Source organism: Tachyglossus aculeatus, chromosome 19 (assembly GCF_015852505.1).
Source record: "Tachyglossus aculeatus isolate mTacAcu1 chromosome 19, mTacAcu1.pri, whole genome shotgun sequence".
Classification (NCBI taxonomy): domain Eukaryota; kingdom Metazoa; phylum Chordata; class Mammalia; order Monotremata; family Tachyglossidae; genus Tachyglossus; species Tachyglossus aculeatus.
This window is the reverse complement of record NC_052084.1, coordinates 26,717,383-26,741,774: the sequence shown is the minus strand read 5'-3', so window position 1 is coordinate 26,741,774 and position 24,392 is coordinate 26,717,383. Positions and strand designations below refer to the sequence as shown.

The following is a 24,392-nucleotide window of genomic DNA, read 5'->3' as shown; positions in this document are numbered from 1 at the left end:
TCCTGCATTTCCTTCTGCCTTCAGAACATCTCTATCTGGATAGCTCGCCAACACCACAAACTAAACATATCCCAAACTGAACTCCTTATCTTCCACCCATACCCTATCCTCCCTGTAACATTCCCATCCATATCACTATCTCCCCTGTCTCACAAGCCCATGACCTTGAAGTTGTCCTCCACTCATCTCTCTCATTCCACCCACATATTCAATCTCTCATCAAATCCTGTCGGTTCTACCTTCACAACATTGCTAAAATCGGCCTGTTCCTCTCCATCCAAACTGCTACCACACTGATCCAAGCACTTATCCTACTCTGCCTTGACTACTCTATCCATCTTCTCACTGATCTCCCAGCCTCCTGTCTCTCCCCACTTCAGTCCATACTTCACTTTGCTGGCCGGATCCTTTTTCAACGAAAGTATTCAGTCCATGTCTCCCCACTCCTCGAGAGCTTCCAATAGTTGCCCATCCACCTCCATATTCAACAGAAACTCCTCACCACTGGCTCTAAAGCACTCAACCACCTTGCTTCATTCTACCTCACCTCACTGATCTCCTATTAGAGCCCAGCCCACACCCTTCGCTCCTCCAGCCCTAGCTTGTTCACCATGTCCCGATCTCATCTCCTTCTCCGCCGACACCTTTGCCACTTCTTCTCCCAAGCCCGGAACGCCCTCCTCCTCTATATATGCCAGACCACCACTCTCCCCACCTTCAAAGCCTTATTAAGGTCACATCTCCTACAATAGTCTTCCATTCATTCATTTATTCAATCATATTTATTGAGTAATATCTTTAAATTTCATATTTGAAATGGCTTATCTATTTATATTAATGTCTCCCCCCTCTAGACTGTAAACTCGTTATGGGCAGGGAACGTGTCCCCTAATTCCACGGTCTTCTACTCTCCCAAGCACTTAGTACAGTGCTCTGCATATAGTAAGAGCTCAATAAATACTATGGTTTGATGGACTGAAACCAGCAGCATAGTATAGCTGGCATAGCTTGGTGCAGTTAGGAGGAATGAAATCCAGGGATTACAGCCACACTTGCAAAAAACAGAAATGGAGCAGCTATCTTACTGCAAAGGTTTCCAGGAGGTCGGGAATTCAAGAGGATGAAAGGAATACGACAGACGGCAGGCAGCGAGGGTTATAAACTCAGTCACACGCTGGTCTCATCTGTCATGCCCATACATGACATGGGAGTCAGAGGGCCTGCATTCTAATCCCTGCTCTGTCACTCGTCTTATGTGTGATCCCGGGCAAGTCACTTCACTTCTCTGGGCCCCAATTTTCTCAGCTGTAAAATGGGGATTCAATACCTGCTCTCCTTCCTCCTTAGACTGTGAGCCCCATATGGGGGAAGGGATTGCGTATGATCTTGTCTCCTGAATCTACCTCAGTGCCTTGTACAATGCTGGGAATATAGTAAGCACTGAACAAATGACAACAGCAGATAAACAAAGAAGCGAAGCTCTCTCTCCCTTTCTCTCTTTCTTCCTCTCTCTTGTTCTTTTTCTCTTCCTCTTTCCCTTTCTGTTTATCTCTCTTCCTCTCTACCTTTTTCTCAATCGTTTTCCTTTCTCTTTTTTCCTCTTTTTCTAAGTCCCTCTTTTTTCTCTTCCTCTCTATCTTTCTCCCTATCTCTCCTACTCTCTTCCTCTTTTCCCCTTCCTCTTTCTCTCCCTCAGTCTTTCCCTTTCTCTCTTTCTCTCACCCCCCTTTTCTTTCTATCTCCCTATTTCTCTCTCTCTTCTCTTACAAAAAATTGAACTATATAAACCCAGAATAGCAGACCATTCTGCTAAAGGAAACCCCTGTTGCAGTTTCTATGGGGGAAAAGTGAATTTAAAAGGTTGGCAACTCCATCAAAATGAAATCTTTCCTTAATAATATCTCCACCCTGAGGCTAATCGTTTCCCTGTAGGCCTTAGTCTGGCTCCATCTTTGCATCCTTGGCAGTTACTAACCAGCCTGGGAATGGCTTTTATATAGCTGTAAAGCACTTGGCAGAGCCTGAGAGATGTGATGTGATAAAAGCGAAAGGTGTAAGGGAGTCGTAGCTCACCATAGCTTTCCAAGCTCCCATCGCTTCCTCCTGCCCCCCCTTTTTTAATGGTACTAGTTAAGTGCTTCCCTCTCAGGGTGGCACCTTGAGATTTTCCAGTTCTCCAGCAGTCTCGGCTATGGAAGGGAGAGTCAAGCAGAGGCCTACCCATTCCATTCCTAGCTTGGCCAGTGGCTAGCGAGTGGAAGGCAATCTGCTACAAGTCAAAACTCACCTGTGCTGGGCAGCAGAGGCATGGGAGAGAATCAAGGATAGTGACTCGAGTTTACTGCGCAGAAGGAGGTAACGGTAAACCACTTCTGGTTTTTTACCAAGAAAACTCGCTGGATCCACTACCAGAACGATTGCAGATGGAGAGTGGGGCCCGCTGGGAGAGATATGTCCATGGTGTCGCCATGGTTCGGGAACGACTTGACGGCATACGCTAAGTTAAGTGCGTACCTGGAGTCAAGCACTGTTTTAAGCGCTATCTCGCTGCCAACCTCTCACCCACATGCTAACTGTACCTGGAATGCCCCCCCCTCCTCAAATCCGACAATTACTCTCCCCCATTTCAAAGCCTTATTGGAGGCACATCTTCTTCAAGTGGCCTCCCCTAAGCCCTCCTTTCCTCTTCTCCCTCTCCCTTCTGAGTTGCCCTGACTCACTCACTTGATTCATCCCCCTTTTAGACAGTGAGCCCACTATTGGGTAGGGACTGTCTCTATATGTTGCCAAATTGTACTTCCCAAGCGCTTAGTACAGTGCTCTGCACACAGTAAGCGCTCAGTAAATACGATTGATGATGATGATGATGATGATGATCCCGTCTCCCAGCCCCTCAGCACTTAGATACATATCCATAATTTTATGTATTTATTATTAACGCCTGTCTCCCTCTCTAGGTTGTGAGCTCGTTGTGGGCAGAAAATGTGTCTGTTATACTCTCCCCGGCGCCTAGTACAGTGCTCTGCATACACGCTCAATAAATACAATTGCCTGACTGACTAGATGAAGTAACCTCGGTGGGCTGTTTTATCGAATTACCTTGTAACTATCACAGCGCATAGCACAGTGCTTAACACATAGTAAGGACTTAATAGTCTCCCAGCACTTGGCACATAGTAAGGTCTTAACAAATATCATTGTTATTATTATTATTATTATCCCTTAATTGCTATGTGACCTTGGGCAAGTCACTTCACTTCTCTGGGCTTCAGTTTCCTCAACTATAACATGGAGATTAAGACTCTGAACCCCAAGGGGGACAGGAACTGTGTCCAACCTGATTACCTTACATCTACTCCAGTGCTTCGTACAGTGCCTGGCACATAGTAAGCGCTTAACAGATACCATTAAAAAAAAATAAGGTGGTATTTTCAGAAATAACATTCCAATAACATCGCAACTATGAAAGAGGCTCCTTTCTCACCCGACATTTTCTCATTTCCCTCTATGCGTTGGATATTTCAAATCTAAGCCTGGCCAGAAGCCAAACAAACTGTTTGCTTCTTTGTTCATGAATAAACATGGAGAGACTCAATGGATTAATTGTGGCTATGAAAACATGATTCTGCCGGTGCTTGTGTTCAACTGAGTCCCGCTGCTAGGATTGTTAAATGCTCTTGACGTAGATGTGGAGTGATACTGCCAGCACCAAAACCATGGGCACTTCAGAAAATCTCTAGGCCGGTGCTGGGGAGATGATTTTTGTTGAAAGATGATTTTGTAATCGAGCATCCGTCGCTTCCATCAGGAGTGCCCTACTATTACGGAGAGCATGCGACTGGTTGACTCAAAAGTAACAGGTGGCAATTTGCATATCCTCTTGCCACAATCTTGTACATTATTCATTTAATGAGAAACTCTCCCCACCTCCCACCCCAGTCATCTACTGCTCTGTCTCCTTTCCTACAAAACTCCTGACCCTGATCTTTTCCTTTGGAGAATCCCTGCTCTCCACCCTCCTCCATTAAGGTCAGTGATGCTTGACAGTCACTTCACTTCTCTGGGCCTCAGTTCCCTCACCTGTAAAATGGGGATTAAGATTGTGTGAGACGGGGACTGTGTCCAACCCAATACGCTTGTATCCACCCCGGAGTTTAGTGTGGTGCCTGGCACATAGTAAGCACTTAACAAAATCCTGGCTCCGCCACTTGTCTGCTGTGGGACATTGGGCGAATCACCTAACTTCTCTGTGCCTCAGTTACCACACCTGTAACAAATGGGGATTAAGAGTGTGAGCCCAATGTGAGACAGGGACTGTGTCCTACCTGATTAACTTTATCTACTACAGTGCTTGCCCCTCTCAGGATGGCACCTGGAGAGTTTCTGGTACTCTACCAGTCTCAGCTATGGGACGGAGAGTCAAGCAGAGGGCTACACATTCCATTCCTAGCTTGGGCAGTAGCTAGTGACCGGAAAGCAATCTGCTTTAAGTCAAAACTCAGGCAGCAGTGGCATGGGAGAGAGTTGAAGGCGGAGACTCAAGTTTACTGCATGGAAGGAGGAAATGGTAAACGATTTCTGGAATTTTACCAAGAAAACTCTTTGAATATACAAGTAGAACAATTGCAGATGGACGGCGGGGCATTCTGGGAGATATGTGTCCATGGTGTTGCTTTGCTTTGGACATGACTCGAAGGCATAAGACAAGACTAGGAGGCAATCAGTTTTTGGGTTTTTTTTTAAAAAAAAGGTACCACTCCCTAATCTGTTACTTCTTACATTCTTATTAATTCCCATCCTCAGTGCTTCAAAATAGATGCTTATTCAATAAGCTCCTTGTAGACAGGGAACCTGTCTACCTACTCTGTTGTACTTTTCCAAGTTCTCAGTACATTGCCCTCCACATTATAAGTGTTCAATAAATACTATTGATTGATTGAATGGTACAGAAGCAGAGCGGCCTAGTGGAAAGAGCACAGGCCTTAGAGCAGAGGACCTGGGTTCTAATCCTGGCTCTGCCATTTGTCTGCTGTGTGACCTCAGGCAGTCACTTAACATCTCTGGGTCTCAGTTGCCTTATCTGTGAAACAGAGGTTAAGACTGTGAGCCCTATGTGGACTGTGTTCAACCTGATTTGCTTGTCTCTACCCCAGTGCCTAGTAGACTGCCTGGCACATAGTAAGTGCTTAGTACATACCATAATTGTTATTATTATTATTACAACATAACAGAGTTGGTAGACATGCTTCCTACCCACAGGAAGCTTGCAGTCTAGGGGAGGAGACAAACATTAAAATAAATGACAGATGTGTACATGTGTGCCGGTGAGCTGAGGGTGGGGTGAGTAAAGGGTAGAAATTCAAGTGTAAAAGCAACACAGAAGGGAGAGGCAGTAGACCAAATGAGGGCTTAGTCGGGGAAGGTCTCTTGGAGAAATTGTGACTTTAGTAAGGCTTTGAAGATGGAAAGAATGATCATCTGTCAGATACGAGGAGTTTCAGGCCAGAAGTAGGATGTGGGTGAGGGGCTGACAGTGAGATAGACGAGGTTGAGCTACAGTGAGAAGGCTGGCATTAGAGAAGCAGCGTGGCTCAGTGGAAAGAGCACAGGTTTTGGAGTCAGAGGTCATGGGTTCAAATCCCAGCTCTGCCAATTGTCAGCTGTGTGACTTTGGGCAAATCACTTAACTTCTCTAGGCCTCAGTTCCCTCATCTGTAAAATGGGGATTAAGACTGTGAGCCCCCCGTGGGTCAACCTGATCACCTTGTAACCTTTCCAGTGCTTAGAACAGTGCTTGGCACATAGTAAGTGCTTAATAAGTGCTATTATTATTATTATTATTATTAGGAGAGTGAATATGGTAGGAAATCAGCAAGGCTAGATAGAAGGGGCAAGGCGATTGAATGAATAAAAACCAATGGTAAGGAGTTTCTATTTGCTGCGGAGGTGGATGGGCAGTCGCTGGAGGTTTTCGAGGAGTTGGGAGAAACAGACTGAACTGTTTTTCGAAAATTGATACAGGCAGCAGAGCAAATTATGGACTGGAGTGGGGAGAGATGGGAGGCAAGGTCAGTGAGGAGGCTGATGCGGTAGACAAAGAAAGGCAGGACTAGCAGAAGAGAAGGTTAAAGGATAGGGAGTAAATCTACCTTCCCACATGCTTTTACACAAAAAACAGAAATGGCAGAGATGGGAGTGAGTCGGGGTGGGGAAAGATGAAAAGAGAGAAACAGAGAGGATAAGAGTGAGACACTGAGAATTTGCTTTTATAAAATTCATGTTTAGAAGTGAAAAGTCTTATTTGTTTAAGGGCTAACAAAATACCATACTGTTTTGGATGCCAATATAATAGAAAACCAACGACTGAAACTAATTGGAAATGAGGGAGGTTGGATTATGAAGAAAATTGGATTTGGCGATCTCATGTGGGGATTGGCCCTATTTTGGATGATTAGCCAGGTTTTTCTTGGATAATTTTGAAGGAACATTGGCTGAGAGGATGAACCAGGCAGACCTGATGACAGGTGTTTGGACACCTGTTGAGTTTAGTGGGGGCAATTGCCATGGAATGAGGGGAGACAAGCAGGGTGAATTAAAGCTAAAGTACATAATTATAATAATAATGATAAAAATAATAACAGTGGTCTTTATTAAGCAGTTACTATGTCTTATGCACTGTACTAAGCACTGGGATGAATAGACGATCATCAGGTTGGAAACAAACCCTGTTCGACATAATAATAATAATAATACTATTTGTTAAGTGTTTACTATGTGCCAAGCACTGTTCTAAATGCTGGGGTAGATAAAGGTAATCAGGTTGTCCCTCGTGGGACTCACAGGCCCATTTTACAGATGAGGTAACTGAGGAAGAAAGAAGGTAAGTGACTTGCCCAAAGTCACTCAGCTGACAAATGGTGGAGCCGGGATTGGAACCCAGGACCTCTGACTCCCAAACCCATGCTCTTTCCACTAAACCTGCTACATGGGACTCACAGTCTAATTAGGAGGGAGAACAGGTATTACATTCCTATTTGACAGATAATGAAACTGAGGCCCAGAGAAATGACTTGCTCGAAATCACACTGCAGCAAGTGACAGAGCTGGTAGTAATAATGATGATAATAATAATGGTATGTCTAAAGCACTTCCTATGTTCCAGGCACTGTACTAAGTGCTTGGGTGGATATAAGCAAAGTGGGTATAACACAGTTCCTGTCCCACATGGGGCTCGCAGTCTCAATCCCCATTTTACAGATGAGGTAACTGAGGCACAGAGAAATGAAGTGACTTGACCAAAGTCACATAGCAGACAAGTGGCAGAGCCAGGATTAGAACCTATGCCCTTCTGACTCCCATGAGGCCATGCTGCTTCTCTTTATTACGGATTTATATACGTATTTCAGTTCTACTAATCCACTGAAAATGCCCAGAAATGTTGATAATCACAGTCAAAATGTCTGTTTCTCTCAAAACCCATATATATTTTAGCGTCTGGTTCCCCTGCGAGATTATAAGGTCCTAAGGGCAGAGAACATATCTGTTAACTCTGTTGTTCTCTTCCAAGAACTTGATATGACTCCGAATAGAGTAAGCACTGAAGAAATACTGTTAATTGATGGACTAACTATAATATTGTTTCTAAATACTTAGTGCCCTCTCAGAGTCACAGCTGGAGAGTTTCCAGTACTCAACCAGTTTTGACTACAGGATGGAGAGTCAGTGGATAGCAAGTGGAAGGCAATCTACTAAGAGTCAAAACTCACCTGTGCTGGGCAGCAGCAGCATGGGAGAGAATAAACGGCAGAGACTCGAGTTTACTGCGCAGAAGGAGGCAACGGTAAACCACCTCTGTATTTTTACCAAGAAAACTCTATAGATCCACTACTAGAACGACTGCAGATGGAGGTGGGGTTTCGGGAGAGATGTGTCCAGGACATCAGTATGGGTCGGAGACGACTCGACAGCATAAGACAACAACAAAAGACTCAGTGGATTTTTTTCCTGAATCCTTGAGTTAATTTCTATCACTTAATAAGAAGCACCCAACTTAAATAAACTAGATTATATCATAGACACTGACTCTCACCCAGACTCACATACAAACGCGCTCAGATGCCACTCATTGCTAGCTCCATTCATTCATTCATTCGATCGTATTTATTGAGCGCTTACTGTGTGCAGAGCACTGCACACCCACGCTCACTCAGCCTTAATAGTAATAATAATAATGGCATTTATTAAGCACTTTCTATGTGCAAAGCACTGTTCTAAGCGCTTGGGAGGTTACAAGGTGATCAGGTTGTCCCACGGGGGGCTCACAGTCTTAATCCCCATTTTACAGATGAGGGAACTGAGGCACAGAGAAGTTAAATGATTTGCCCAAGGTCACACAGCTGACAAGCGGCGGAGCCAGGATTAGAACCCATGACCTCTGACTCCAAAGCCCGGGCTCTTTCCACTGAGCCACGCTGCTTCTCTACCATCCCCTCCCACGCAGACTAAATTAAGCATTGGTGGTAATTGAGGTTCTGAGCTTACCCTGTCATCATCGATGGTATTTACTGAGCACTGAGAAACCATACGCAGAATGCTGTACTAAGTGCTTGGTTGAGCATGCTACAACAGAATTAGTTAGCACATTTCCTGTTCAGAGTGAGCTTCCAGACTCGAAAAACAATTAATAATTGTGGTATTTGTTAAGTGCTTACTTTGTTCCAGTCACCGCGCTAAGCGCTGTGGGGGGGACACAAGCAAATTGAGTTGGACACAGTCCCTGTCCCGTGTGGGGCTCACAGTCTCAATCCCCATACTACAAGAGGTAACTGAGGCACAGAGAAGTGAAGCGACTTGCCCAAGGTCACACAGCAGGCAAGCGGTGGAGTCGGGATCAGAACTCATGACCTTCTGTCTCCCAGGACCCAGGCTCTATACACTACACCATGTCACGTCTCTAAGCAACCTACCGTCTAAAGGGAATCACTGTCCAATCCATTCCCCATCAGCAATGGATTTAAACACAACAATTCCATTTCATTTATCCTACATAGGTGTACAAAAAAGGACCAGGGAACTGGAATTGGAGTAAACTTCCTCTCCTCCAAGAGACTCTTCCAAATGAGACAAGGTGACTGTTTTGAAGCCGATGATAAGGAGTTTCTGTTTGATGAGTTGGGGTGGATGGGCGGCCACTGGAGGTTCTTGAAGTGTGGGGAAACATGGACTGGACAACTGTTGGATGATTATTTAGAAAAATGATCCAAGCGGCTGAATGAAGTAAGGACTGGAGTGTGGAGAGATTGGAGGCAGGGAGGTCAATGAAGGGGCCGATGAGTACTCAAGGAAGGATCAGTGTAGTAGCAGTTTGTATGGATAGGATAGATAGAATATGAAGATTTCTTCAAAAAAACCTAAGCTTTTCCTACATGGATTCTGCTCTGCTTTGATGTCTTAACTAAGAATAATAATAATAAACTAATAATTATGGTACTTAACAAACACTGTTCTAAGCACTGGGATAGATACAAGTTAATCGAGTTGGACACAGTTCGTATCCCATATCTCACAAGAAGAAGCGTGGCTCAGTGGAAAGAGCCTGGGCTTGGGAGTCAGAGGTCATGGGTTCGAATCCCATCCCTGCCACATGTCTGCTGTGTGACCTTGGGCAAATCATTTAACTTCTCTGAGCCTCAGTTACCTCATCTGTAAAATGGGGATTAAGATTGTGAGCCCCACATGGGACAACCTGATCACTTTGTATCCCCCTCAGCGCTTACAACAGTGCTTTGCACATAGTAAGCGCTTAACAAATGCCATTATATTATTATTATTATTATTATTGTATGGGGCTCGCATTTTTAATCACCATTTTACAGATGAGGGAACTGACGCCCAGAGAAGGAAGTGACTTGCCTAAGATCACACAGCAGACATGTGGCAGACCCAGGATCAGAACCCAAGTCCTTTTGATTCCCAGGCCAGTGCTCTAATCCACTTAAAGCCACAGTGCTTCTCTCAGCTGCAGGCAGACACCCATTTTACCACTATCCACTCCCGGCAAAAGACACCATGTCTTCCATTTCCCTTGGATGTCTAGAAAGGACAGGCCTAACAACTTCAGCACGCTTGCTTGCACCGGAATCAAAACTACGGGGATTTTTCTTCAATTCCCAATCAATTTCCTTCCTGCTGAATTGGTCACTTTCAGTTAAGGAAATATTCGTTTTTTATTTCACTCCAAGATTCATTTTTTTTTAAACATGCATCTCTGCTGAATTGCAGCGGCCACCTGTGCGCTCAAATACAAATGACCCCAAGGCTCCCTGGGCATTAAGCGGCATCTTGTTGGAACTCAAACGTACTTTAGCGTGGCTGTGGGACCTGCCTCTTAAACTCAATCATCCCATCCTCCTGCCCAGAATGCCTGATAAATCAAAGCCAAACACTCAGGCCTCTGGGCAGGTGAATTGGTTCGGCACAAATCAATACTAACTTGTCCATCTCTCAGATCGAAAGCAAGTCTCATTTTGAAGTGTGGAGAGATTTCGGTCCAAGCTGTTTTCATTTTACAACAGATCTGTCCCTCGTGGAGAAAGATCACAAGCTCGCTTCCAACGCTGCCACGGCTTCTCACCTCCATCCCTCGAGACACCGCTTACCTGGTGTGGGATGACCAGGATTTCTCCTCTCCAAAGAGCTCGTTGGCTGCAGGGCTGCTTTTGAAAATTTCATCCTTTTTTTTAAAAAGGTATTTAAGTGCTTACTATGTGCAAGACACTGAACAAAGTACTGGAGTAGATACAAGCTAATCAAGTCGGATACAGTCCATGGCCCACACGGGGCTCACAGTCTTAATCCCCATTTTACTGATGAGGTAAGAGGCACAGAGAAGGTAAGGGACTTGCCCAAATTAACACAGCCAAGAAGTGGTGGATTTGGGATTAGAATCCAGGTCCCAGGCCCATTCTCTTTCCGCTAGGCCATGCTGCTTCTCTTGTACGGTACAGTGCTCAAGCGCTTAGTACAGTGCTCGGCTCACAGGAGGTGCTCACTAAATACCACCGATTGATTCTTTTGTTCTTCAGTTTCAGTGGTGATTCCCTGTGTGAAGATTGGGTGATAATGATAATTGTAACACTGACTATGTGCTGAGCACTGGGGTAGATACAAGATAACCGACTCAGTTAAAGTGGTCCGACATGAGGCTCACAGGTCCTGAGAGTTAAAGAGACTTGTCCAAGGTCTCACAGTGGGCCAGTGGGACTGTTGGGTCTTGAACCCAGGTTTCCTGATTCCCAGGAAACCTGTCTATCAACTCTGTTTTATCGCAGTCTCCCAAGGGCTTAGTACAGTGCTCTGCACATAGTAAGTGCTCCATACATAGAATTGATTATGTACATATCTGTAATTTATTTATTTATATTAATGCCTGAATTCCCCCTCTAGACTGTAAGCTCCTTGTGGGCAGGGAACCTATCTGTTAATTCTGTTGGATTGTACTCTCCCAGCATTTAATACAGTGCTCTGCACATAGTAAATGCTCAATAAATACAACTGATTGATTATGTGCATATCTGTAATTTATTTATTCATATTAATATCTGTCTCCCCCTCTAAACTGTAAACTCGTTGGGGGCAGGGATCATGTCTACCACCTCTGTTGTACTCTTCTCTCCCAAGCGCTTAGTACAGGGCTGTGCACAAAGTAAGCACTCAATAAGTACACTTGATTGATTGATTGATTAATAATGATTGTGCTATTTGGGAAGCTTTTCCTGCCTTCCCCAAATTTTCAGTTTAGACCCTGTAAATAATAATACTAATAATAATGATGAGTGATATTTGTTAAGCGCTATGTGCCAAGCACTGGGGTAGATACAAGGTTAATAGGTTGGACACAGTTGGACACCTTGTTAACTTCGAGGCCTCACAGTCTAGAAGGGGGAGACAGACAACAAAGCAAAACAAGTAGACAGGTGTCAATACTGTCAGAATAAATAGAATAATAACTATAAACACATCATTAATAAAATAGAGTAGTAAATATGTACAAATAAAATAGAGTAATAAGTACGTACAAATATATACAAGTGTTGTGGTGAGGGGAAAGGTAGGGCAGTCCCTGTCCCGCATGAGACTTGTCTAATCCTACCGGCTGGTTGTGGGCAGGGAATGTGTCTGTTTATTGTTATATTGTACTCTCCCAAGTGCTTAGCACAGTGCTCCGCACATGGTAAGTGCTCAATAAGTACGATGGAATGAATAAATTCCTATCTCCCCCGAGAGGCCTCCCGTAACTAAGCCCTAATTTCCCCTACTGCCTCTCCCTTCTGTATCACCTATGCACTTAATAATAATAATAATAATGATGGCATTTGTTAAGCGCTTCCTATGTGCCAAGCACTGTTCTAAGCGCTGGAGGGGATACAAGGTGATCAGGTTGTTCCATGGGGAGCTCACAGTCTTAATCCCCATTTTACAGGTGAGGGAACTGAGGCTCAGAGAAGTTAAGTGACTTGCCCAAGGTCACACAGCAGACATGTGGCGGAGCCGGGATTGGAACCCATGACTTCTGACTCCCAAGCCCGGGCTCTTTCCACCGAGCCACGCTGCTTCTCTGCTTCACTTGGTTCTGTCCCCTTTAAGCACTTGATTTTCACCCCACCTCAGCCCTACAATACTTACGTACCTAGTTGTAATTTATTTTAACATCTGCCTGTCTCCTGCTCTAGACCAAAAGCTCCTTGCTTGCAGGGAACATGTCTACCAACTCACCGCAGAGCTTAACCCAGTGCTCTGCACACAGTAGGGCTCGGTAAATACCATTGATTAAACAATTGATTTCTAGCTCTCTCAGGGACTTTCGTTTGGAGCTGATCATAGGAGATATTGAGGTATCATAGACTGGAGCATTTATATGGATTTTCTTTTTATTTTGACTCAGAATGTGGATCCTCAGGGCAGACGGTGGGTTGTATTTTTTATTTATTTTACTTCAGCAGCTTTAATGACCCTTCTTTGAATGCACACCTGAAACGCAATCATCCTCACAACTGTTCCATGAAGAAGCAATACCTTTATGGCAGAACCTCGAGACCCAAGTTATTTACAGCCCCGGGCCACAGAACAATCTTTAAAAGTGTACTATTAGATTATAGCTATACGTGTTGTAGGTTTCCTCCCTTTGGCTCTGGAGGGTTTGGGACAGGCCACCCTCTACTAGTGATCCAATAATAATAACAACTGTGGTATTTGTTAAGTGACTACCTATATGCGAGGCACTGTAATAAGCTCTGGGGTGTATACAAGAAAATTGGGTTGGACACAGTCTCCGTACCACATGGGGCTAAGTCTTAATCTAACAGAGTAGACCAAAGCCGTCATTCACCAAATCCTGTCGACTCATCTCTCTAATTCAATCATCAGTAATATTTATTGAGGGCTCACTGTGTACACAGCACTGTACTAAGCTCTTGGGAGAGTACAATATAACAGAGTTGGTAGAAACGTTCCCTGTCCACAATAAGCTTACAGTCAGGAGGGAGAGACAGACATTAATATAAATAAATTATGGATATGGACATAAGTGCTGTAGGGCTGAGGGTGAGGTGAAGAAAAGGAGAAAATCCATTTGCATAGGCTACAGAGTAGGGAGTGGGAGAAGAGGCAATTAGGGTTCAGGCAGGGAAGGCCTCTTGGAGGAGATGTGCCTTCGATAAGGCTCTAAAGGTAGGGAGAGTGGGCATCTGTTGGATAGGAAGAGGTAGGACATTCCACGCCAGAGGCAGGATGGGGGTGAGGGGTCGGCGGTGAGATATGTGAGATGGTGGCACATTGAGAAGATTGGTATTAGAGGAGCAAAGAGTGTAGGTCAGATTGTATTATGAGGGCAGTGAGGTAAGATAGGAGGGGCCAATGTGATTGAGTGCTTTAAAACTGATGGTAAGGATTAATCAAATAAATGACAAATAGTCGTTGTGTGCGGAGCACTGTTCTAAGTGCTTGGGAGAGTACAGTGCAGCAGAGTGGGTAGACACGGTCCCTGTCCACCGTGAACTTAGGTAATTGATTGTCCAGGGCAGAGTCAAGGACTGCGTCCATTTAGAAATATTAAGAGGCAAAGACACTTGAGCACCAGACAGAAGTGTGGATGGACACACACACACACACACACACACACACACACACACACACACACATATGTATATATATATATATATATCCCAAGGAGAATTCTTGTTTGTCACAGAGACATGCTTTGTTGTCCACAAAACTCTGCTCGGGGTACTTCCAGCATCTACTGGGATTTGGGCTGGCAAAATTTTCTTTATCGTCATTATCATTGGTATTTATTGAGCCCTTACTTTGTGCAGATCACTGTACTAAGTCCTTGGGAGAGTACAGTCCAACAGAGTTGGTACCTTGTTCTACGTCATCAAACGCCCTCTCATTTGCCACCTCCTCTGGTTGGCTCTAGGGGACCGTGTTGCTATTATTATTATTATCCAGGGACTAAGACTGAGTTCAGTTGATATGAATTGGACAGATCAATCTCATCCTCTAGGCTGTAAACTCACTGTAGGCAGGGAAGTGTCTGCCAACACTGCTATATTGTACTCTCCTAAGCACTTAGTACAGTGCTCTGCACAAAATAAGCACTCAACAGATGCCGCAGATTGATTTGATAAGTTAAGACTCCATTGAAATCAGGACAGGTTCCAATTCTACATTTCCCATTCTTCATCTTTCTGTTCCCCGACATTGTTTGATGGTGAAAAGGAAAGAGGGGAGGTGAAGTCTCTTGCTTATCAGCGTTCTCTGTTGCCTAGTTGTAATAGTAGCTTTGGCACAGCCAGGCAAGCGAGGCCAAGGGGAACAGAAAGTAATTAATCACTTGGTTCCAAACACAGACATGCCTGCTAGTACAATCAGAAGACAAGCCAGGAATCCACAAGATGGTAGGGACAGAACAGCAAAGAGGAGTTTTTGCAAACCTTCAAAATACTTGGACTAGAGAAGCACCGTGGCTTGGTGGAAAGAGCTCACGCCTGGGAGTCAGAGGAATTTCAATCCTCCGCCACTTGTCTGCTGTGTGACCTTGCACAAATCACTTAACTTTTCTGGGCCTCAGTTATCTCATCTGTAAAGTGGAGATCAATCAATCTCTCGTATTTATTGAGTGCTTACTAAGTGCAGAACACTGTACTAAATGACTGGGAGAATACAATATAAGAGTTTTGGCTCTTTCCCTGCTCACCATGAGCTTACAATCTGGATTAGACATTAATCTAAATAAATAAACTATGGATATGCACATAAGTGCTGTGGAGCTGTGGGAGGGGTGAATAAAGGATGCAAATCAAAGTGTAAAGGGTACGTAGAAGGGAGTGAGAAGAGGAAATGAAGGTTTCGCTGGGGAAGGCCTCTTGGAGGAGATGTGTGTTTCATACGGCTTTGAAGGTGGGGAGAGTGATCATCAATTGGATATGAAGAGGGAGGGTGATCCAGGCCGGAGGCATGGACGTGGGCGAGAGTTCGGCGACGGGATAGACGAGGACGAGGTACAGTGAGTAGGTTATAGGAGTGAAATATGTAGGCTGGGTAGAAGTAGGAGAGTGCTCTCCTCTCTCAGTAGGAGAGTAGTGAGGTGAAGTAAGAGCGGGCAAGGCAATTGAGTGTTTTAAAGCTGATGCTAAGGAGTTTCTTTATGTTGCGGAAGTGGATGGGCAACCACTGGAGGTTCTTGAGGAGTGGGGAAACATGGACTGAACGTTTTAGTAGAAAAATGAGCCGGGCAGCAGAGCGAAGTATGGACTGAAATGGGGAGAGACAGGGGGCAGGGAGATCAGCAATAATCAAGGTGGGATAAGATAAGTGCTTGGATTAATGTGGTAGCAATCTGATGGAGAGGAGAGGGCAGATTTTAGCCATGTGGTGCAAGTTGGACTGACAGGATTTGGTGACGGATTGAATATGTGGATTGAGTGAGAGAGAGGAGTTGAGGATAATGCCGAGGTTTATGGGCTTGTGAGGCAGGGAGGTTGGTTGTGCTGAAGTGATATTTTTTCATCTTTGTGATGTCACCTTCTGGGCTTTCAAGGTCACAAGCTTGACCTCTGCAAGCTGGCTATTGGTCAGCCCTGGGTCACCTCTGAGCCTCTGTCTCCTGACAATCAATCACCTAGATCCTCAGGGTGAATTTTTTTCTGCCAGGGAAGTAAGAGCCAGCTGAGGGCTAGTGACATTCCACTATGGAAATGCATTCAGTTAGGTCAGTCTAACAATTGTCAAAGAAAATTTGGCTGGAAGGGATAATGTCTACTAGCTCTTCTGCACTCTCTCAAGTGCCCAAGACACTGCTCTGCATCAAAGAGACTGTCAGCTCCTCGAGGACAGGGATTATGTCTATCAACTCTACTGTATTCTCCCAAGCGCTCAATATAGAGCTCTGCACACAGTACGCACTCCGGAAATACTATTGACTGATTGATTGATTAAGATTTTCTTGTTCCAGTAGGCATATATGGGGAGACAGGAAAAGAGGGATTAGTCAAGAGTGTTTTACTGAGCACCAAAGAGTTAAGCAGCATGGGGTTGGAACAAAAACAATGTTTTCCCTGATATTGACAGAGATCGGAATTCTCCAAAGAGAGATTTCTTCTTTGCAAAGATTCAGAGATGAGTTTGGGGCTGAGCACTGAATCGAGGATAAAGATAGTGTCTATAAAGAGAGAAGGAGGTGCTTTCGGCTTAGTTCAACCAAAGGCAAAAATTATATACCTTGTGCGGTGAAATGCAAGAGCCTACTTGGAGAATTTTTTTTTTGTAATTTGCTGTTTTATCACATTGTCACTACTGCTGTGAAGACATTGATTTTTTAAAAGCATTTTTATACCCCAGCTGGACCTTTGGAAAGTTTGCTACACTGATTGCGGTGGTATTTTTCAGACAGATCATCTCTCAGGGTAGCAGCGGTTCACCAAAAAACACGGTCCAACTAAAAGGGAACTGAAAATTTCATAAGAAAGTCTAAATCCACATCAGCTGAAAGAGGAAGTCACAGACCCACAAAGCAAGCCAACGTAGCCAAGAGCATTTACAAGGAACGCGCCCCACCTTTGTCCGGGGAATACCCCAAAATATCATACACGGGTCAGGAACGTGTTGGGAGGGTGGGGGTTGGAACCTACTTTCAATTCTGCAGACACCTCAAAACAAGTGCAAAATAATAATATTATCGCCTCACGGTCCCACAGAGAAAATCCTGGCCAAAATCAATTACCCCTGGGCCCAAAGGACTTTTGACCCAGCTCAGATTATATAACATTTGTTTTCCCCTTCTCATCTCCTTATTAAATTCAGTTGGCAGCCTAAGAAATTCTTAAAGAGTGAAATAGTTCCTTCCCTCTAGATTTATAGGTAGGGCTCATTCAGCCTAATTCATCAGAGAGAAAATAGAAAGACAGTTCCCTCATCTTCCAGCTGTCAAATAAGAGTCATTTCTCCTCATTATTTATCCGCTTTTCAATTACATAAAGATCACCATCACATGTGATATATAATAGTCCACTTCACCAATCAAAACCTCCTGGGGTCTCAATAAATATCAGAGTCCAGTCACTATGGCTGGAACAATTTAGTGAACAGACAGAGCTGGGAGCTAACGAAAGGGAGTTGTTTATTTGCAATGTATGGAAAATGTCATCATACTCCATTGTTATCTCCCAGATGTGAACGATAACTTTCAGCTTTGGGCCCCTTAAGAAGAAGCTTTGGACGTTTCACAATCGAAATCGCAAATTCACTTGACATCCCAATTCAGTGTACCTGATCCCAGGATTAAGAGCTCCATTTTACAGGTGGAGGAAGCAGTGTGGCCAAGTGGAAAGAGCAAGGACCTGGGTTCTAATCCCCACTCTGCCAGTTGTCTGCTGTGAGGCCTTGGGCAAGTCACTTAAATTCCCTGGGCCTCAGGGACCGCACCTGTAAAATGGGGACTAAGATTGTGTGCCCATGTGGGACATGGACCATTTCCAACCTGATTAATTTGTAATAATAATAATAATTAGTATTTGTATTTGTTATGCATTTACCATGTGCCAGGCACTGTACTAAGCGCTGGGGTGAATACAAGCAAATTGGGTTGGACACAGTCCCTGGGGATTAAGATTGTGAGCTCCAAATGGGACATGGACTATGTCCATCCTGACTAGCTTGTCTCTACCCCAGTGCTTAGTACAATGCCTGGCACATAGTAAGCACTTAACAAATACCTTAAAAAAAAAGGAGACAGAAGGAGAGAGTTGACAGAGTTGATGGTCTCTGTGGTTTAAGCCCTTCAGAAATCCCACCTCCTCCAGGAGGTCTTCCCTCATTATATTTTATTCTCCTGGAGAATATATATTTTACTCTCATTACGACCTCAGGATTTTTCCATCACCTCTGTATTTACACACTCTCAACTACCTTTACCACTTCTGTACATTTCTACTTGCACATTCTGCTCTTCCAGCATTGACTCTTCTAATCCCAGCTCCGCCACTTACCTGCTGTACGACCTTGCGCAGGTCACTTAACTTCTCTGTTCTCCAGTTTCCTCTTCTGCAGAATGGAGATTCAATACCTGTTCTCCTTCATATTTAGGCTGTCAGCTCCTTGTGGGCAGGGAATGTGTCTATCAATTCTCCCAGGTGCTTAGTACAGTGTTTTTGCACACAGTAAGTGCTCAATAAATACAATTGATTGATTGATCAGTTGTATTAGTGATGAGGTCAAGAGATGGAGTCCGCCTTCGGGATTGTTAGCCATCTTGGGGGCTACAAAAAAAGTAATTGCACAACAGAATGCAAAATTTAATTTCATGAGAGGCTGCCGTATATCAAATACTTATATTTCAGCAAATTTCTGGAAATACAGAAATGATAGGTTTTCAATACATGTGTGTGTTAGAGTACGTGAAGAAGGAGGGAAGGAGGTGAGGAGGTTTCCAACAATTTAGACTCCATTATTCACTACCAAGGGCACAATTTAGTTTTTAAATGAAGCTTCTGTGTTTTGTCTATTTCCCCACCCTTAGTCCGAGAAACCTGCCAAATTCATTTTCATTGAATTTACTCTAACTATAAAACACGAAATGAAATATGCTGCTTGTTATAAAGGAATAATTATTTTAAGTACAGGCTAAATGCATTTTTTTCTCAATCCCCTGACTGGATTTAGTACCTGTCATCCAAGTGAAAGTAACTATATATTATCTGTGGAGATGGATGGAAAAGTATTTTGGGAGGAGGCAGGTCATATATTAAATCAGTCAGATCCAGAGGGATTTGGTACTTTAGAATGAGTGGGGCCCAGGAAATCTGCGGATTAACTGATGCACTCTTCATTTAATCCAAGAAAATCACTGTTGATTATGGCAGAGTCCCAAATTCCACTGAAAAGTTCCATTGTCACTGGCCGGCAGCATACCCAGAAAAGAATTATATGACTATTATTATTATTATTATTACCATTATAAGACTAAGCAGATGCTTTCCATGACATAAACTGGCTTTCACAAAGTCTGGGCCTTTATGACGAATATAATGAAAACCCATGGTGTAGGGTGCGAGCTCTGTATTGTAATTTTTCTCGACGAGCTATTTTGAGAAGGCAATTGGACTTGACATCAGATTCCGCATTACTCAGATTGGGCGAATGACTTTACTGTAAGCTTGTTGTGGGCAGGGAACGTGTCCAACGACTCTGTCGTACTGTACTTTGCCAAGGATTTACTGCAGTGCTCTGCACACAAAAGAAGTGTAGCCAAGAGGAAAGAGCATGGATCTTGGAATCAATTGCCAATTGCTTGTTGTGTGACCTCAGTCAAGTCACTTGACTTCTCTGTGCCTCAGTTTCCTCAACTGTAAAATGGTGATTCAAAACCTATTCTCCCTCCTACTTAGACAGTGAATCCCAGTATTTATCCTATCTTGCCTGGATTACTGCAACCTCCTTGCTGACCTCCCTGCCTCCTGTCTCTCCCCATGCCAGTCCATACTTCACTGTGCTTGAAGAGTGAGGAAGCGTGTAATGAACATTTTTCAACAAAAATGTTCATTACACGCTTCCTCACTCTTCAAGAACCTCCAGTGGTTACCCATCCACCTCTGCCTCAAACAGAAACTCCTTACCATCAGCTTTAAAGCACTCAATCACCTTGCCCCCTCCTACCTCACCTCCCTAATCTTCTAACTATAACCCAGCCTGTACAATTTGCTTCTCTAATGCCAACCTTCTCACTGTACCTCGATCTCGTCTATCTCACTGCCAACTTCTCGCCCACTTCCTGCCTCTGGCCTGTAATGCCCTCCCTCCTCATCTCTGACAGACAATTTCTCCCCCTACCCTTCAAAGCGTTGGGATTGAGTCTAGTTTGGAGGATGGTACATAGCCATGGACTGGATTCTCCCAAATGCTTAATACAGTGCTCTGCATAAAATAAATGCTCAATAAGTACCCCTAATCGATTAGCGGCACCTGCAGTCTTATAATTCTCTAGGCTCACGATGCTCAGCTGCTTGCCTGTGTTTCGGCACAGATTCCAGTATCCCATCTCAGTATCAATGACCCAGTTTCTCAGAAGCCCAGAGGCAGGATGCCTAGATGGCCAGAAATGGGCAGGGCTGCCCAGTCAGTCAGTCAGCCATATTTATCAAGTGCTTACCGTGTGCAGAGCACTGTACTAAGTGCTTCGGAGAGTACGCTAGAGCAGTATAACAGACACACGCCCTGCCCATTGTGCACACTCTGTTATGGGAAGAAGGCCCTTATTGTTTAACATAGGAACATCAGTGAGGAAAGAAGTTTCTGATTGATTAGTGGACAGGGAATGTGTCTACCAACTCTGTTACGTTGGAGTCTCTCAAGCGCTTAGTACAGTGCTCTGCACACAGAAAAGGATCAATAATTATCCCCCACTGATTGACTGATTAATTAATGTCCTACTGGGGAATATGAAAACTGTCTTTAAGAACTTCAATGTCAGTGTGAAAGAGCTGAGGTAAAGCCACAGTTTTGAGCCTCAGTGGGACTCCTTCAAGGGAAGGGGTGAAAATTGAGAGGAAATGTTCTCCTCATAATCTGGACAAGAGTTCCCAGAGGAATTGTTGGTTGGTGCTTCATCCTGCTTAGATTTAAGGTCTATCCCTGCAGTGAGAACAGCTCCCTGATGCTGACAAACGAAAGAGGTGAAGGCCTAGGGGAGTAGAAAGTCATTTCTTGCTGGGATGTAACTATCAGTCAATAAATCAACTAATCAATCAATGGTTTTTACTGAGCACTTTCTATGTGCAGAGCACTGTACTAAGCACTTGGGAGAGTACAGCAGAATCAAGTCACATATCCTGACCATAACGAGCTTAGAGTCTAGAGGGGGACGCAGACATCAATATAAATAAGAAATTTATAATATATAACTTAAAGATCGATACATAAGATCTGTGGGTTTGGGGGTGGGGTGGATATCAAATGTCCAAAGGTCACAGATCTAAAAGCCCGAGAAGAAGCAGCTCCATAAATTGGGATTCGAAGACTAGCAGCCTGCAACGGTTGTGCAGGGGAACTCCATGAGAATCTATCACTTGGAGAGACAGAAATAATTTGACTTCCCCAGCTAATGGAATGCATCATCAGCTTTTCCTGTCTTTCTCGCATCCAAGATTCCTTTCCTAAAGCAAAGGCTGGGGGGAGGTCTTTGCATAATTCAGTAATGAACAGACCAGAAAACTGCCACCCGGCTCGGCTTCATTCCGTCTGAGGAAATCTATCCCGCAAATGTATTAGGAGTTAAACTCATTAATCCTACCAAATTAAGGTTTATGTAGACCTCTAGAAAGAGATGGCCCCTCCTCATCATCTCAACACGAAGCATTATGCGTGTTCCTTCCCTCTCGCAACCGCATGTTGTAGAAAGATAATGCAATAATCTCCCTGGCTTTGTCATTTCCTGCCAATAAACAGTGCAATTCCTTGAAGCGAAATTTGCCGACACCAACCTTCGACATTTACTAATCAATCGCAGTTTCTATTTATTTTTCCGAGTGCTACAAATCAATAGCGTCCATCCATTAAATAACATTTAAAACAGATTCACAAATCCATACAGTTCTTCATAACACACTATATGAAGGGGTGATCAAAATTGTTTTTTTGCCCTATGCAGTGAATGAATAATGTGGAAAAAAGATACATAAATTCATAAAGTTCTTCATAACACACTCTGTGTGGGAGTTAAGAAAACTGGTTTGATGCTATATGCAGTGAAGGAAAAACAACTTAACCTAGCATGTCATTGCTCGAACACCAGTTTGAAGCTGGAAACTTGCATTGGCTCAGAGGGGAAGTAGAACGAGCAGGTAAATAAACCCATTTTTCTTTACATTTTTTGAAATATGTGGAGGGTAAGGATCCACCCTTGCACAATTCTCGGTGGGAACCATTTTTTTCAGTCCTGCTCTGAAAAATAGTAACGGCCAGCGAAGGTTCTACTTCTGGCACATGCCAACATTAGAAATGAAGAAGGTTCAGTTATTCTGAATCCTCAGTTTCCCTGTTGATGGGGGAATCCACCCATAAGCTTAACCTGACGTGTGTGTGTGTGTGTGTGTGTGTGTGTGTGTGTGTGAACCTGTCCTTTATTTTCAAAGACGATACTTCCAAAGGTAAGAGCCTATCCTTGTGTGTGTGTGCACACATGTGAAAACCTGTATTTTGCTTTAAAAGATGATACTTTTTTTTTCCTCCTATGGTATTTGCTACGCACTTACTACACGCCAGGCAATGTACTAAACGCTAGGGTAGGTACAAAGATAATTAGGTTGGGCACAGACGATATCCCACATGGGCTCCATGGGCTTCATCCTCATTTTACAGGTGAGGTAATTGAGGCACAGGGAAGTGAAGCAACTTCCCCAAGGTCACAGAGCAGGCAGGTGGCAGAGCAGGAATTAGAACCCAGGTCCTTCAGACTCCCAGGCTCCTGCTTTAACCACTAGGCTATGCTGCTTCTCTTCCCTTTCCCAGCCTGGGCTGGACATTATCTTCCTCTCTGGAAGTGCTGAGAGAGAGCAAATGAGACTAATGCTCTTTGATTAGAACAGAGCGAATGTAGCCGGAACTTCCTTTTGATCCTCTGCAGATTATAATTTAAAACAAAGTGGGTCATATATTCAGCCTGATAAACAGATGATGACATTCGGTAGCCATTATTAATGGATTTTACTCCACACACTACTGTACTATTAAGGGCACATATTAATTTTCTTACAAAATGATTTTTCTGAAGCGAGGGCTTTGCATCAGATAAAGGATGTATCTGTGAGAGAAGATGGCAAAGGAGGGAGAGATAACCATGCATATCAATTTGGGAATCTTCATATTCCTTCAGCTTTTTGACAAGTGAGAGTGGGATGGATTCTTAGGAATGGGAGACTGTGGCATTATCCCAGAACAACTACCAAATCCAAATGTGTAAACATCCATCTTTTCAGGTCAAACACTCGTGCGAAGTGAATTTCAGACTCTTGGAAAGTCTTCAGGAATTAAATTCATGAGCTGCTTTCTGAAATTTTTTAAAAAATGTCTGGGATTAAGCTTCAAAATGGTTGAAGATGAGAAATTCTAGGTTCATTCATTCATTTGATTGGGTTTATTGAGTGTTTACTGTGAGCAAAGCACTGTACTAAACGTTTTGGAGAGCATACTGTGACAATAAAGGGAAACTTCCCCTGCCCACAGTGATCTTACCATTGGAACCAATCAGATTAAACGATTCACACACATAATCTCTCTCACTCTCTCTCTCTCTGTCTCGTCCAACCCCATAAGTGAATCCGTAATAGCTCCCAACCCAGCAATATGGCTTACTGGACAGAGCACAGGGCTGGGAATCAGAAGGACCTGGGTTCTAATTCCGGCTCCGCCACTTGTCTATAGTATGACCTTGGGCAAGTCACTTCAATTCTCTTGGCCTCAGTTCCCTCAGCTGTAAAATGGGGGTTGAGACTGTGAGCCTCACAAGGGACTGTCCAACTCGATTTGCTTGCATTCATTCATTCAATCGTATTTATTGAGCACTTACTGTGTGCAGGGCACTGTGCTAAGTGCTTGGAAAGTACAATTCGGCCACAAATAGAGACAATCCCTAGCCAACAATGGGCTCCCAGTCTAGAAGAGGGGAGAAAGACAACAAAAGAAAACAGTACCTGGCACATAGTAGGCCCTTAACAAATACCACAATTATTATTTTTATCATTGTTTTGACTATTAAGAGAACAGACACAGCTCCTGCCCTACAGCAGGGCTTACCATCCATCTTATTCCCAATTTGCAGATGAGAAAACTTGAGGCCCCGA

At 43.9% G+C, this 24,392-nt stretch overlaps 1 non-coding gene across 1 annotated transcript; it reads left to right on the top strand.

The window, feature by feature from the left end:
- The first annotated feature begins 4,354 nt into the window (after positions 1–4,354).
- LOC119941096 lies at positions 4,355–4,492 on the top strand. Its single transcript, XR_005455127.1, has one exon. It is a non-coding gene; the product is annotated as a small nucleolar RNA SNORA7 (small nucleolar RNA).
- Positions 4,493–24,392: the final 19,900 nt, after the last annotated feature.